The following is a 15,178-nucleotide window of genomic DNA, read 5'->3' as shown; positions in this document are numbered from 1 at the left end:
CAGCCAGACTCAATACCTTTAAATGATGAAAGATGATGTTTTTCTGAGAGATGCTCAACAGCCAATATTAACTTTTCAGTAATCAGCAAACAGCCCAGTGGTCAAAAACACTTTTCCATGATGAATTTCTATACCACACATCTCAGGATTGAGATGTAAAGTCTCATTTCTCACAGGTCTCTTTTCTACCACTGGAAAAATTACTGCTGCTAGGAATGACTTTTCCCTTGCCCCCTAGATTGCTATTCAAATCAACACCTACAGCAATGAAGATTCACTTGTCCCTTTCTTTCCACACCACATTTCCAGATGTGATGAACTAAATGATCTGGATGTTTGCTTCAGGGTATGAACCTGGTTGCTACAGAGCAGGTACCTGCTGTAACATGTTCCTTTCAGAGGAGTTACTCATGGCTTGTGACCCTGTCTACTACACATCTGGCAGCTTGTGCAGTACTGTATTTGTCCTTCTGGGAGAGGACAGGGCATCGGAGCCCAGGAAGAAGGAGGTGCCATACATATTAGGAAGATGAGGAAGGCCAGGGCTGAGATCCTGGTCAGAGGGGTGAGACTATACAGGACCAAAGGAAGTAAAAACTGGGGAACTGAATAAACTCTCAACGGGGGACAAAACTGTTTTTTTCTAAGGACAGTAAGGCCTTACATCTGTCCCGCACCTTTTGTCTCAGACATGGGGCAGGGGCATTGAGCCTGACCTCCCACAGTGTTGCAGTCAGAGGGCAGAGAAAGCTTTTGGGCTATGCAGTATTTTGCAAGGGTGGAACAACTGGTTTCCCCTCTCCCTCCCCACCACCCCACAGGGCTCTAAGTGGGCCATAAACGTTTTCAGCATGGCACTTTACCAAGCATGCACCATAAATTACAGTCCCGTGCCGATAATAAGTCAGGTAATAGCGCCACTTTTTTGTCCTGCCAACTGCACAAAAGGTGGCAGAGGGGAGGGAGGAAGGTGGGGGGAGATGCCTATTAGCACCAGGCTGGATTTTACATGGATGGAAATTGTTTGTTCAGCTGGAAGTGAGAACAGTCCTTAATCCAAGAATACGTGCTAATGAAAACAGAGTGTGCAGAAGGGGTGGGGGGAACCAGCACAGAGTGGCAATTCACGCTCAGGCACAGGTGTGAGGGCTGCAAGGGACCAGGCCTGGGTTAGAGAACGCATCAAGCCTGCTTTTGCTCTGGCTTCTTTTCACACCTTTTGGAAACACTAATTGCAGATTATGCTTTGCTGTAGGGGAGAATACAGACGGGTCTGAGAGCACCCAGTACCATGGACTTTGGTGCACAGTCCACTTGCCAGGCAGAGATAGGAACCTGCCCCGGCAAGTGGATTTTGCACCAAGATCAGTGGACTCGGTGCCATTTGGCTGGGAAAGCAGGGAACCCACGCCAGCCATAGGCCGTCGGGGCACTTCACCTTCTTCTAATTCTTCACTAGAGTGGGTTCAGTTTATTCTCAGGTCTCCAGAAAGCAAAACAATGAGATCACAGCCTGGCTTTGCACTTGCTTGCCCAGCCACCTCCACTGTGAACTCTGAGGGCCCCTCCCCTCACTGCTCCCACTCCATCATGCAATGTGGCAAAGGTACCCTAGACCTAGAGTGCAGGTTAGCCAGCTGCACAAGCAGAGGCACCTTACAGCTCTGCTAGGGATATAACTGCCAGAAGAACAAAGTTCCAGTTTGCCTGGTGAAAGTCAGCAAGTCCCTTGAGAAGCAGTGCTGCATTTGGGATGGTGCAGAGGAGTATAGGGTTAAGGAAGGGCCTAAGACAACATCAAAGACAGTGCAGGGCATAAATCAAGCAATATTTATTTATTCATCCAGGTCTGTAGAATGTGCCTCACCAATAGTCCCTGCTTATGCATCCCCAGCTTTTTCAATATACCTGCACATCAGAATAAACCAAACTCCCTCAAAATCCCCTGCCAGAAAAAGCTTGAGAAAATAGACAAGCTATCTCTGAGACCTCAAAGGTCAGCAAGCAGGCATTCCACAGATGGAGCCAAATTTCCCAAAGAGGAAAACCCTCTGCAATGAACTCTCTTCCTCCAGATCCTTCAGGAGTTGGCAAGAGTGCCCCAAAGGTGCCAAACAGTCAGATGGATCTCTGTGGGCCTGATCCTACAAAGGCAATGTGCAATAACAATATTGCAATAGCAATACCTGCAGTCAAAGCAAGACGCTTAGAGGCAATCACTGCATGTTTTGGAATACCCAATATAATACGCTGAGAGCATGCTATACATACCACCATACAGCTACGTCCTGGCCATTTCATGAAGGGGAATCAGAGCCATCCAGAAAGGAAGCTGCTAAACCACTCCTAACAAATCCCCTGTGCATGCCAGTATCAAAAGCTAACCCTTCCCATGGAGCTCACAGTATCAAAAGACAACCACCTACCCTTCAGGAGGGAAGGCAGGAAGCAGCATAGCTGGGGAGAGGGAAGGGACAAAGAAACAGGGAAAGTCAGCTGCAATCTGTCCAAATGACCAGGAAACAGAGTGTCCACCGAGCGCTTGCTGGGGCCCACAGAGAAATGGGTGGTTGCTTTTGTGACAGTGCCCCCTGACTCCTCATTGAAACATCCACCAGCACTCTCCCAATTTGGGCACGTCAAAAGCCTCACCCTCACTGTCAGGAAGAACACCAGCAGCTCACCCAGGGGGAGGAGCCAGGTCTGGCTGCTGTGGATGGAAGAAAAGATGATTCACACAGCAAGTTTCCCAATAAGATAGCAGCATGTGATAGAAAAAATTTTTGCTTAATTATCCCACGGTAATTCCCGGTTTTACCCACAGGAGGTCACACTTTGCAGGCTTATCAGCCTTCAGTGCAAGCAGCTCCTGTGCAAGCAGCATTGCAACGGGACCAGCAGAGCCAGTTTTTCTAATCCAGCTCAGGGTTTGGCTTAAGCACCTTCTGGACACCCTGGCCTTCCCTGATGATGCTCTGTCCACTCTCCTAGCTACCCTAAGAGTGCTAGCCTCCTCTTGAAAGCTGCTGTACACCCATACAGTTTTCCTCTGTGAAAGCCTGTTCCACCAACTCAGCCATTCCTTGCTTTCTTCTCCTTTCTTGCTTTCATTTCCTTTCTCAATCCAGCTTTCCAGTCCCTCCATTGCCCCCACCAAATAGACTCCATTATATCCCCTATCTAGACCATAACTCTAGCCTGGTTTCATAAGAAAATGAGATATGTACCTACACTGGAGGAATTTCTGTTACATGTCTCAGGAAAATGAACGGCCAGGAAGAACAGCGACCTCATGCAGAGACAAGATTCCGTGTAAGCTCACCCATTACTAGTCTTCAATGAATACACAGAGAGACCAATCTCAAGACACAAACCCATAGGAAACCAGGCTTCATTGGACATCATACTTGTGAAACTTATTTCACGCCACATAAAAGTTCTCCAACACTGAGAGAAGTTGCCGATTGCCAGCCCTACAGACAGACTCCTTCATTTATCCCCAGAAAGCCTTTGCATGCTCATTGTCCTCATTGACTACAGGGTCACCAGGACTTACTCTAGACTTTGAGTTACTGCAGAGTTCAGTAGTTAGAGCCTGAGCATTCCTTGACTTCTGTAAAACCACCAGGAATGAACACCCTTCTCCAGGAACAAAAGTAGATCCCCTCAAATATGTATCACTCACACCGCACTATCTGCCACTTCTTCAGCTTCTACCAGCCCACAGGCTGCTTTTTTTTTTTCATCTTGTCATCACACACGCCTCCTCACAAGCATCACTGCCCCAGTCTGAAAGATCTCCCTGGAATGACCTTATCTCCAAGGAGGACTCTGTCTCCTTGAATACCATCACCTATGGCACCTGGGTTACTGGGATGGTAAAAACTCTGAGGCAATGGAGAGACTCAGCCTTCACCATTATTCTCCTAAATTATCTCCCAGTAACACATTGCCAAGCATCAGTACAGGAATTTGGAGAGAGCCTTCAATTACTTCTACTTTCTGAACACTGAAAACAATGTTTTGATTAAAGGGTACATTCAGTTTGAATCATATTTCACTCTTCAGCAAAGAAATCCCTAAATTCCAATCCATTTCCCTGTTCCTTGGCTTGCTTCTCTAAAGTCTGGCAATCCCCAACTTTATTTGCAGCATGTGCACACCTTTTCCCTGCCTCAGTTTCCCTTGTGAAACATGAGGAAACCAGCACTGTCTTACCTCAGAGGGTGCCATGAGCCTAAATACACACAGACTACAAAGGATCAAAGTGCTACAGTGAAAGGGTGTTATAAATATTGAACATGGCTGGAAGCTTTTCATCCCCTTACAAAATCATATAGAATTTTGCCTACACATCCCTGCTTTCACACCTTTCCATCTACTTTCATCCTCTTTTAAACTTGCTTTCCTTGCTAACTCTTTAACTTCATTTGGTGTAGGGGACACAATTTCTTTCCAAGCAAGTGCCTTCTAAGACCCTTTGGAACTGAATACAAGTGAATGTCAAATTATATATTTGATGTTGCATCTGCTTTGTCACAGAACTTACGTTTGGATAAATGAATGATTTCTCAGTTCCATTTCTGCAAATGGTTCTATCATGTGCTTCAGAATGACATGAGTTCATCACTCTCCACAGCAGCATTCTGCCAGTAACAAGCAAGCCCTGAAGGAAGTGATTATTAACAGGTCTGCTTTCAACCAATGATGAGCTTAGTCATTCTTTGAAAACATCAGGACTGTCACTATCTTCTAAAGCACTAGCCTCTGTCAGAGACAAGACACCCAGCACTCTGTTTTGTCACCACAGTGCCTGGGACCCTATCTACCATTTCTTCCTGGCAGGAAGGATAGCATATCTTCTACCTTACTTCTGTTCACTACCCAGTAGTTTTAAGATATATATGAGAAGGAACCCTCACTTAAGACACCCACCTTTCCCTTTAAAATCCAACTGCAACGACAGTTTTTGTTTTATGTATTTTCGTGTGTTATGTTTCATTACCGTGTCTTATACTTTTTGTGGTCCTTTGTGGTTCCTTTTAGATTGTAAACACTCTGGGTAGGGGATTTGTTATCTGTTTGGCGAGAGCCTGCATTACCAAGTTGTGTACGTTTACAACGCCATATAAAAGATTACTGCTTTATTGGTCACTTAAGCATTCCTAGTTAATAATCTTTAATGTGGCAGTTATTTATGCAGTCATAAACAGAACACTGCTGCCAAGTCAAGTCAAATAAACACTATGGAAGTCTTTCATATTTAAAATGAACTGATTTCTGTTCCAGCCATTTCAGGCTTTGCAGAAAAACAATCACTTTGTTACTGAGCACTGAACTACTCAGATCTTGAAGTGTCCCTAAAGCAACATTTATACCTAACATTTGCACTGAGTTTTCCATCTGAGGACACCCAAGTCTATTGCAAAGCTGGTAAATAGTGCTCTCTACAGATGAGGAAGGAAAGGTAAGTAACTCAGGTTGGTCCAAAGCACAGCTGCATGCAGAATCACAAGCTCAAGCCTGGTGCCTTGGCAACCTGACTTGATTTTGTTGGCTTCACCCAAAAATCTGCAAACACCTGCCAGCCCTACCTGCCTACAGTACCAGCATCACCCCTCACAACCACCCCTCCCAGCCCTTCATCACTGCCACCCTGCACAGCCACCCATCACCCCCCCACAGCCACCTCTCACTGCGATCCCCTTCAGCCAGCCCCTCACAGCAACCCCTCACCACCACTCCTGGCACCCCTCACAGCCTCCCCTCGCTCGCACCGCCCAGCCAGTAACCCTCACAGCCTCCCCTCGCTCGCACCGCCCAGCCAGTAACCCTCACAGCCTCCCCTCGCTCGCACCACCCGGCCAGCAACCCTCACAGCCTCCCCTCGCTCACACCGCCCAGCCAGCAACCCTCACAGCCTCCCCTCGCTCGCACCGCCCAGCCAGCACCCCTCACAGCCTCCCCTCGCTCGCACCACCCGGCCAGCACCCCTCACAGCCTCCCCTCGCTCACATCTCTCTCCCACACCCCTCACAGCCTGCCCTGACAGCTCTCAGCTCCCCTCACTCACACCTTCTCCCACGGCCCTCACGAGCTTGCCCGAGGTAGCTGCCCCTGACACCTCGCACCAAGCAGCTCACCCCAGCAGCGACGCCTCCCAGACCCCCGGGCTCTGCAGCACCCACACCCACTGCCCACACCGGGGACGACTCAGGGCAGCCCCACCCGTTCTCCTTGCCAGTCCCCGGCCCAGCCTAGAGCCCCGCACAGCCCCAAACCGCGGGGAAACGCCGGGAACGTGCCGGCTCTCCACTCGGCCATGGCCAGCGGGGCGCATGCGCGCGCCCCTCCCGCCGCCGGCCGACTGGTTTGCGCATGCGCATAGTCCGGTCTGTCTCTCGCGCCCTCTCCCCCCATCCCCTGCTGAGGCACGCGCCGGCGGGCGGCGCGCGTGCGCGGGAGCGCGCGGGCCTGACAGGAGCCGCGGTAGCTCGGCGGGAGGTGGCGGGGTAAGGGCGGCGGCGGAGCGGCGAGGGGCCGGGGGCCGCGCTGGAGCGGGCGGCCTGGGGGCTCCGGGAGAGCGCGCTCCCCGGAGGACGTGGCGGGATGGGGCGGGCTCGCTTCCGCCGGCACCGAGAGCGGCCGGGGGTCGCGGCCGGCGGCGGCGGGGAGGTTGGGGGCGGCCGCCCGGCGCCGCGGCGGCCCCCGGGCGGGCAGCCAGGCGCCGCCGGTGCGCGGCCGCGGCGGGCCCGCAGGGGCTCCGGGCGGGCGGCTCTGCTGGAGCCGCGGCCCCGAGCTGCTCTCGCCGTGTCTGCTGGGGTTTGCCCGGCTCCGCGAGGCCGCGGAGCAACTCGCGCTGCTCCGCCTATGCCACAGCGAGCGGGTGCGGTGCCTGCTGTCGGTGCCCTTTCCTTTGCTTGATGCCGCGCTCGGTGCAGGCGAATGAGCGGTTTTGTTCTTAGGGATGCAGCCCCTGGAGCTCGTAATCAGCTCGCGTGTTGCTATCAAATTTGTGTTAGTGAACAGCATTGTTTTGAGAATTTGCTTGTGCGCTAGTCATGACCAGAGGGCTTCAGCAAGTCATAACGTACTGCTGTTATTTCTGTCCTACAAGTACTTATTTTTTCCAGTGGTAGAATGTTAAAAATTAAGTGAAATTTGGCACATATCAGGCTGAAAGATTTAGCTCCTGGTTAATACTTGAACTGTACTAATAGATTACCTGATGATGCTTACTATCCTTTTCCTACAAAATATCCGTAGTTACATCGTGCAACACTGGCCTAATTTATGCAGAGCTACAGTAAAAAGTTTGGGATTAGATCCTTAGCTTGCTTTTCTGGGTGTTTTAAAGCCCACCATAAATTACAGCTGGCAAACTGTGTAGTTCTTCTGTGTCTGAAAGGGAATTGTTCCATAATGATTATATTCTTCACTCATATGTGCCATCGAGTTTGCTGAAAAGCTGACTTTAGGAGACTTTAAATTTAGCATTTTAATTTGTTCTAGTGTGTCTAGACTTCAGAAGGTATTTAAATGCCCTGTAGGTGCTTTTTAATGTTAATGTGCAGATTAATACTCTCTTCTATTATTTTTTTTACTACAGAATGTTTCAAGTCCTGGGCATGATGTGAAGACGAATCCTATGATTATTGGTAGTGCTGATCCAAGTACGTACAATTTAGACTTGTTCTGCCAGCTGTTACTATTTAATGGGGCAGTGTATATTCACATAAAGGCTGTTTAAACCCAAAAGTTTTGTTCTGCAGCTTCTCCCTTGAATATTTTAAGATTTCTGTTGGGAAAGTAAAATTATCTTACCAGTTTATTTTTGTGTTAGTCTTTATCTAGGATTTGTTCTCTGAAATATGTATATGTATACAGATACTTAAGGAAAAGAATTTTATTGGAATACTGAGGCTGCCAGTATCTTATTTAATTTAACATCAGATTTAGGGTGCCCACTATAATTTACCAGGATGGTCCTCGGTCTTTCTTGGCCTTCCAACAAGTGAGTAAGTAACTAAGTGCATATAGTAAACTTAGTTTACTCTAACCCTAGGCAGTGTTAGAAGGCATCAAGAGGGCTATTGATGTTGCAGGTACAGGCTTGGATTCTGACCAGATGATGTATAGCTGTGATGAGGGGAGAAATAGGTGGTTTTATATAGAACTATATTATCTTCAAACCTTGTATTTTTGGGTCCAGTTCAGTTTCTAGAGGAAGCTAGAGCATTTGAAAGTTACTCTGAATTACAGGCAATCCCAATAGGATTGTCAAAGTATTCGTGCCTATGTAGAGCACAGAAATGCATGGTTTGTGTCTAGGGCTCTGTATTGCCAAAAAAAAGGAATTCCCAGTTGTGAGGGTTTGCTTCTTTGTGCAATCACTAGCAGTTAGATAGAAATCTGTTGCAACAGTTCTCTAAGAGAGTTACTTTTCAGGGACAGCGCTGATAACTTAAGTTCAGGTGTTCCAGCAGCATTTTATATTAGCTCCTTGTAGCTTCCAAGCAATACATGATACTCTTGTCCTTTGTAATTTGCAAAATGGCAGTGGCTAGAGTTGCACAATAGTTGACTATTTGGAATCTTTGTACTGAATGCCTTTTATATCATTAATATTTGAAAATTTGCAGGTGTGTTTGCTGCTAGAATTTGAACACAGGGGAAAGCAACTTTCTGCTTCTTTTTATGCTGTTAATAATTAAAATGCTACCAAGTAAATGTTTGTAAAGGCTATCTCTGGACCCCTCCTGGAGATAAGAGTCTCTGATCTTCCCAATYCTCTCTTATTGCAGCCTTGATTTTCTCCCCTTGGCTGTCTTTGCTCCTTCATTCTTTTAATTTGAAATCTTCAGACAGTCTCCCTCCCTTGTTCACCTTTGTCATTTGATTTGTAAAGTAAACTGAAAAAATGCTACTCCTGCACTGAAATTAATGTATGCGTAAATTCAAGGCAGACAGACAAGCAAGTAAAGCAAACCAGTGCATACTGCTCATGTCTCTCACTGTCTCCAAAACCAAGGTTATTGCAGTCTGATAATACTACCATGGCATTTGCTTAAATCCATAAGTGCCTTTGCTTCAGTACTGAAGCTGAATAGAGTTAGGGACCAGCAAATTATTGGCGGCAGACCATAAAATTAGTTCTTGCTATTCTTCTAGTTCTTTAGAATACATTCTGCTCTACCTGCTAGGTTGGAGAGGCCATTAAAAATGCTTGTGTAAGGTTATATGGATGCATACTCAGAAGCAGACAGGCATATTTTATCACTTGAAATAGATAAACTATGTTAATGGTCTGAAAGAAAAATAGCTATTTATTCTTCATCTCTATATAGCCTTGAATTGTGACTGAGATCTAAAGAACTAAAATTTCCTTTAAATGTCTGACATAATTATTTGAGTATGCCTTTATTGTCAAGTTTAACTGGAATATTCTCATAGATTTTGCATAGTGGAGTGGGGGGGGAAGTTGGGGGGGGGGGGTTGTTTTGTGATGTTTAGAGTTTATGTAAGGAATGCTAGTCTTTAGCCCTTTAGTCCTTTTGTACTTGTCCAGATAGTCACGTGACCTTTCTGATATAAAAATAGGCATAGTTAATTGCACTATATTAATGATTGACTTGCTTGCATTCCATGTGTATTGATAGGAGTGAATGCTGGTGATGTCTAACTGTGGAATCAACTGTTTTAAATTGTCTATGCGACTCATCTCATTTGTTCTCCTCTTATTTAAGCTGCTGGAGTAAATGTTTCTCATTATTTTGCTCCAAGGCAGCTACCTGGCCTTTAAAACATGCTGCAAAAGGCCACCTGTTGTTGATACGCGCTCAACAGGCTAAGAAGAAATTTCGTAAACAGTCTGTATCTGTATTAATGAGCATACCTATCTATCCTTAGTGCACATGCAGCTATGTTATGTCAGCAAATAGGTATAACTTCTGTGTAGCTACACCAATACTGGATTATCTTGTTAAGAGTTGTTCAGGGGAAAAGCAACTGACAGAAGAAAGAACTCATAAGTGCATGAACTTGCTGCAGTGACCTTATTTCACAGTAAAGTAGAACTTGGTTATCTCCAAATCTGCTAGGCTGAATATCATTCATTTTAAAAGAAAACCAGCATTCATCAGATTAGTTATTACTTCAAGCTTTTCTTCCTAATAGGGCAAGGGACTGGTTTATTGCCTCCCAACAAGTTAGCTGATCTAAACCCATACTCCACTGCATAGCTCAGAATATAGTTGTTTTTGTTTCAGAACTAGGAATCTAATACCTAAAAAGAGAAATATTGCGAGCTGCAAAACCAGTATTCTGATGTCCTCCACCCATGCAGAAAATACCTCTCTTAGACAGTCCTGGGAAGAAAGATGCTCTCCAGAGATAGCCTGTTCAGTGCGGAATTTTGTTGTTTCTATAATTTCATAGACAAAACACTTTATAACATTGAGTGAGAGCTGTAGAGAAAAAAAGCAATAGACTATAGTGAGAACACTGGCTAAAAATATTTATGACAAAGGTGTCCCAAGCTGTAATTCTACCTTCGGTTTTAGAGACTGAAATGATTTGTTTATATTGTAAGCAATTTAATAATGGTTAATTGACTGTTCTTTATTGTGAGGACATTTGTCCCCTTGTTCTTTACACTGCAAATGCAAATAGTTGGAAGCCACGCAGTGCAGCCAGGTACCTCTTAAAGGTATGGAGATATACTGCACAGCCGATGATGCCTGCTGCATTGTTTTTTAACTCTGGCTTTTTCTTCCCCCTCCTCCCCTCTTCGCCTCTATCAGTAGACCCTGCTATTGTAACACAAGTGAATAAGTCATAAGAAGATCTGTACAATGATAAGTTCCAAGGTAAAGATTAAAAAAGCACTTCAGTCAGATTTTTTTCTTTTTCTTTCTTTTTTTTTTTTTTTGTAATTTATCTTCACTATATACAGAAATTACTTGTTTTTCCCTGAGGAAACAAGATTCCTGTAGTCATGCTATGTGTCTCAATATGCCTCTAAGCCTGCGCCTCTAGCTTTCACTTTGAATCCATTGGCCAGTGCAGCAATATTTGACAGAGGAGTCAGCATGTCAGATATATTAAGTTCCCTTAAGTTTACTTGAAATCAGCACATGGATAAAGAACACCATGAATCCTCTCCTTGCATATCATGTATTCTGGCCCTTTAACTGTCTTAAGGGCTCTCTAATGGGACTAGTCTTTCCAACGTTTTGCCCAAAATTTTGATGTTAAAAAAAAATCAACAATCCATCTGTTATAAATGCCATTTAATGTAAAATCATAATTGAGACAAAGCATGACTAGTTTAGGATTCTACATTGTCAGCCTTCTCAGTGTAAGATGCTTTTTCTGTACTTTTTTAGACCCAGAGGAGACTGCCAACAGAAATATGTATTTTTGATTATGGATTTCTCAGTGAAATACTCTTAAATACTCAGAAAGTTCAAGTATGTTTTGTTTACCTTATTGTTCATTGCTCCTTGCCTTTTAGGAGGGCATAACTTTGGAAAGACTACAGAAATAACTATCAAAATGAGGCAATATAATGTTCAAGATCTCTGAAATGCAGTTGCTGGCATTCTTCCTGAGATTAGATCCTCCTTTAATTGTAAGGTGCACTTGGAAGTGCTTGGTGTTGGTGTTTGAGCCTTCTTCTGTGTGCAGGATAATTCATCCCTTTTTGTTGTTTCAGGAGGGGTATTCTCTCTTATTAGGGAAACCAGATTATTGAAGCTTTTCTGAGCAATCTTGGGAAAAGGGAGAAAGTCTACAGGGTTTTACTGAGCCAGAAGAAAATAAATTTGTTTATAAAATGACAGCTTTAATTTTGTCACTATCATATGTTCATGTAAGTGTAAATCAGCTTTTGTTTTCCCAAAAAAAAAAAAAAAACTCTAGACCTTTAGCGCTCAGTGCAGAGAATAATAAAACAGTCTGAGATGACTGATTTTCCTACTTCTCCTACTTCAGCTGCCCACTGAAATTACAGGGACACAAAAATTTACTTTGGAATAAACAGGATTGTTAGTGATAACTGCTGGTATGAATACAAGGTACCTTCCCACTTGTTTGCTACGAAGGCAAGGAATGCACACAGGCAATTTCCATAGACTTGCTGACAGAGTAAGAACTTTTGTGCTAGGTTATCCCAGGGTCACTGCTTCATCTGCCCATTATCTAATTTAGGTATCCCTTAAGCACTCTGGGACTGCCGGATTAAGGCTTTCTGTATCCATATATTGCACTGGGAGGTCTTGAAACAAATTAAACATGCCCTATCAATTAAATTAACAGAAGAATTAAATTGACTTAAGTCTCTACACTGTTTTTACTGCTGTGATTACTTTTTTTTTTAAAAACAAAATCACATAACTTTTGATGACATCAGGAACTGGGGGGGGTTGGCCTGTTTCCTTAACAGACTTTGAATGTCACAGTTCATATTTTGAAACTGTTAGAAGAGAGAATGTGCAGGGTTCGTCAATATGGACACCCTTTTGAGGCATATGAACATTGTGAAGAATCTGAATTTGACCATTAGTTTTAAAAAATGGAGTATGTTCATATATAAGTGTATGGACAGTGCAAGTTGAGCCTATGATGAGCTAATTTTGCTTGTACATCATTTGAACAACAAAGACTTCCCTGCAGCCAAGGCTCCTAATCCTACATGGCCAGCCTGGTGAACATAGGCTAAATTCTACATGGAAAAAGATACTGTTTTATGGAACAGGAGGATAAAAAGGAAAAGAACCCAGTTTAGATAAGGTATAGATCGTGACTGGCAGATTTTTCAAGTTGTCTGGAGGAAAGTATATGGAACTCTGCAAAAAGGTATGTTCATCTCCATAGAGCAGATTGAATATTCCTCTGTCAGCATGATACTAACCAATACGGAGTCCAATGACAGGGGACTCCAGTTAGCTATGGAACTTATTAGCATGTTGCAGTCAGGCTGACATAGCATTCATTTGGGGATCTGCAGCCACTGTACTTTGGGCTGTTAAGCATTCGAGTAGCTTGTGGTTGTGCAGATGCATCGCTGTGTGAAGACTGGCCAAGAATAGAAACTGAATGTTTCACAGAGGAAATTCCTGGTTGTGATACTCAGTCACAAAAACTATTAAAAGGGGATAATCAAACACTGTTGAAACTGGTCAGACAGTGGGAAAAACAGATCTAGGAGGTATGTGTACTTTAAAAAAAAAAAAAAAAAAAGGCTCAGGATGATGGTTTTCCTATACTAAAAGATCCATAAACATTGTCATTGTCTGTGAAATGCTTCTTATCAAGTGTCCCTTTTAATAGCTTAGGCATGACCTTCTGTAGGAACTGAGACTATATCTTCTACTTGTAAAATCCATGTGTGTTTCCACTAATGCTGTCAGCTGCTGTTCTGGACCTAATGAAACTAAACAAGCAAGAAATAAAACATGATTACGTGAACTTCTGCAGAGACACTTGGGGTAGGAGGAAGAGAAATAAATTTGTTTTCAACATAGACAAATGTAGATACTGTGTCTGGTGGGAGAACATTTCAAAGCATGGATGTTTAAAGATGTTTTTTCTGTCGTTAAATCTTTACTATTGATAAAGACCTAGAGCTTATGAACATCAAATTGACAGTTAACTTTCAATGCCAGAGAACAGAAAAATGACTCATTTTATTGCGTATGGATTTGCTGTCATGTGATAGAGCTTTCCGCAAGCAGTTACACTATGTGCCTTTGGTTGTACATAAGACTGCACTCACAAATTTGGAAAAATATAAACTGAGACATTTAGAAAGGAGAGAGGGAAAAAATGAAGGCTGAAGATTACATATTCAGTGTTAAATTTTTACCTGAGCCAGAGCTTGCCATTGGAGACTTCTGTTTCTGGTTACTTCAATTTTCAAAACGAAGGGAAGAAGAGCACAGTAAGAGAATTTGTCTTTCTTACAACTTGCAAGAAATCAGGGAAAATACAAGCAATATAGTAGGAAGAATGTATTGATTTGGCTGTTCTATTTTTAGAAATTTCCCGAAAGAAAATTATGAATTGTCATTCTGCCTTAAAACTAGGTGAATGGTACTGCTGGCAGTTGTTTTGAATGGAATGAAATGTTTGGAGAAGGGATGGACTGGACCACTTAAGTATTTTCCATTTTTCAATCTATGCTTAAATATTATAAATACTGTAAATGAAACTTTATAAAATATGGACTTGAAGTCTCTTATATTTCAAACTTAATAGGAAATCTGAAAAAAAGATTGTTATAACTTCCTGAGCCCAACTTATTTGGCTCATTATAGAACTGGCTGAATGTAGAATATGAATATCTGCTACTCTTGCATTCTGTTTTTGGAGCAGGAAGACTTAACTTTCCCACTTTCAGTGGTGGTCTTTTCAACCAGTTCAGATAAAGAAAATCTTTCTAAACCTTCAAGAAGAAAATGAATTTGCATCTTCAGTGTTGTGTTTGTGTATGTGTCTGAGCATAAACTTCCACCCTTTCAGTGGCTGAACTTAGTCATCAGACAGGCATTTTGGAATGGCACAGCTTTGGTTCTGAAATTCATTGCTCATCACCAGGTATGCCTGGCATTAGTTGATAAAGAAATTATGGCAGTGTCCATCTATTTCATTAGCATTTATTGGCAGGATTGCAGGTGTTAATTCCTGTTTCTTGGTGAAGAAATTGAATACTTTATGGAAAAAGTATGCTGTTGTATATTTCTTCACAAAAAGTTTACTCTCTAATTCTTTTTACAGCAGCTGTTGGATTTTTTTTTAATGCAACATGTAAAATAAATTTGTTGCTGAAACACAATTTCCTTTAGAAATAAAAATGAAATTTCCCCTTTTTATTTTTATTAATTATTCCTCCTTTTTGGTATGATACAGGCAGGATAGAAGCTCCTGATCTATACCTTTGATGACATTTACTGTTCTGTATCTTCTTACAGTGTTTTTTCTCTTTAGCCTTCTTTCTCCCCTTTTATGATAACAATTTGTTTTCTTTTTTTTTCCCCCTCCACAAGAGATTTTTTTTTCAGGTCTTTGTCTTGATTTTTTTTTTTAATTTTTTATTTCTGCAGTGTCTTTCGATGCTCATTGTATCAACACTTATCAAACCACAGAAGTGCTTGTGTCAGCTCAGGACAGGCAATGG

At 43.3% G+C, this 15,178-nt stretch overlaps 1 protein-coding gene across 2 annotated transcripts in view; it reads left to right on the top strand.

The window, feature by feature from the left end:
- Window positions 1–6,420: 6,420 nt before the first annotated feature.
- Window positions 6,421–15,178, top strand: part of TBC1D24 (TBC1 domain family member 24) — a 32,312-nt gene continuing 23,554 nt past the window's right edge. For both annotated transcript variants that reach the window (XM_026071617.1, XM_026071616.1), the window contains exons 1-2: window positions 6,421–6,512; window positions 7,610–7,673. The gene's annotated coding sequence lies outside the window, so the exon portion shown is untranslated. The remainder of the gene's footprint in view (window positions 6,513–7,609; window positions 7,674–15,178) is intronic.

This window comes from Apteryx rowi, unplaced genomic scaffold (genome assembly GCF_003343035.1).
Source record: "Apteryx rowi isolate R43461 unplaced genomic scaffold, aptRow1 scaffold_329, whole genome shotgun sequence".
NCBI lineage: Eukaryota > Metazoa > Chordata > Aves > Apterygiformes > Apterygidae > Apteryx > Apteryx rowi.
This window is presented reverse-complemented; position numbering and strand designations above follow the sequence as displayed.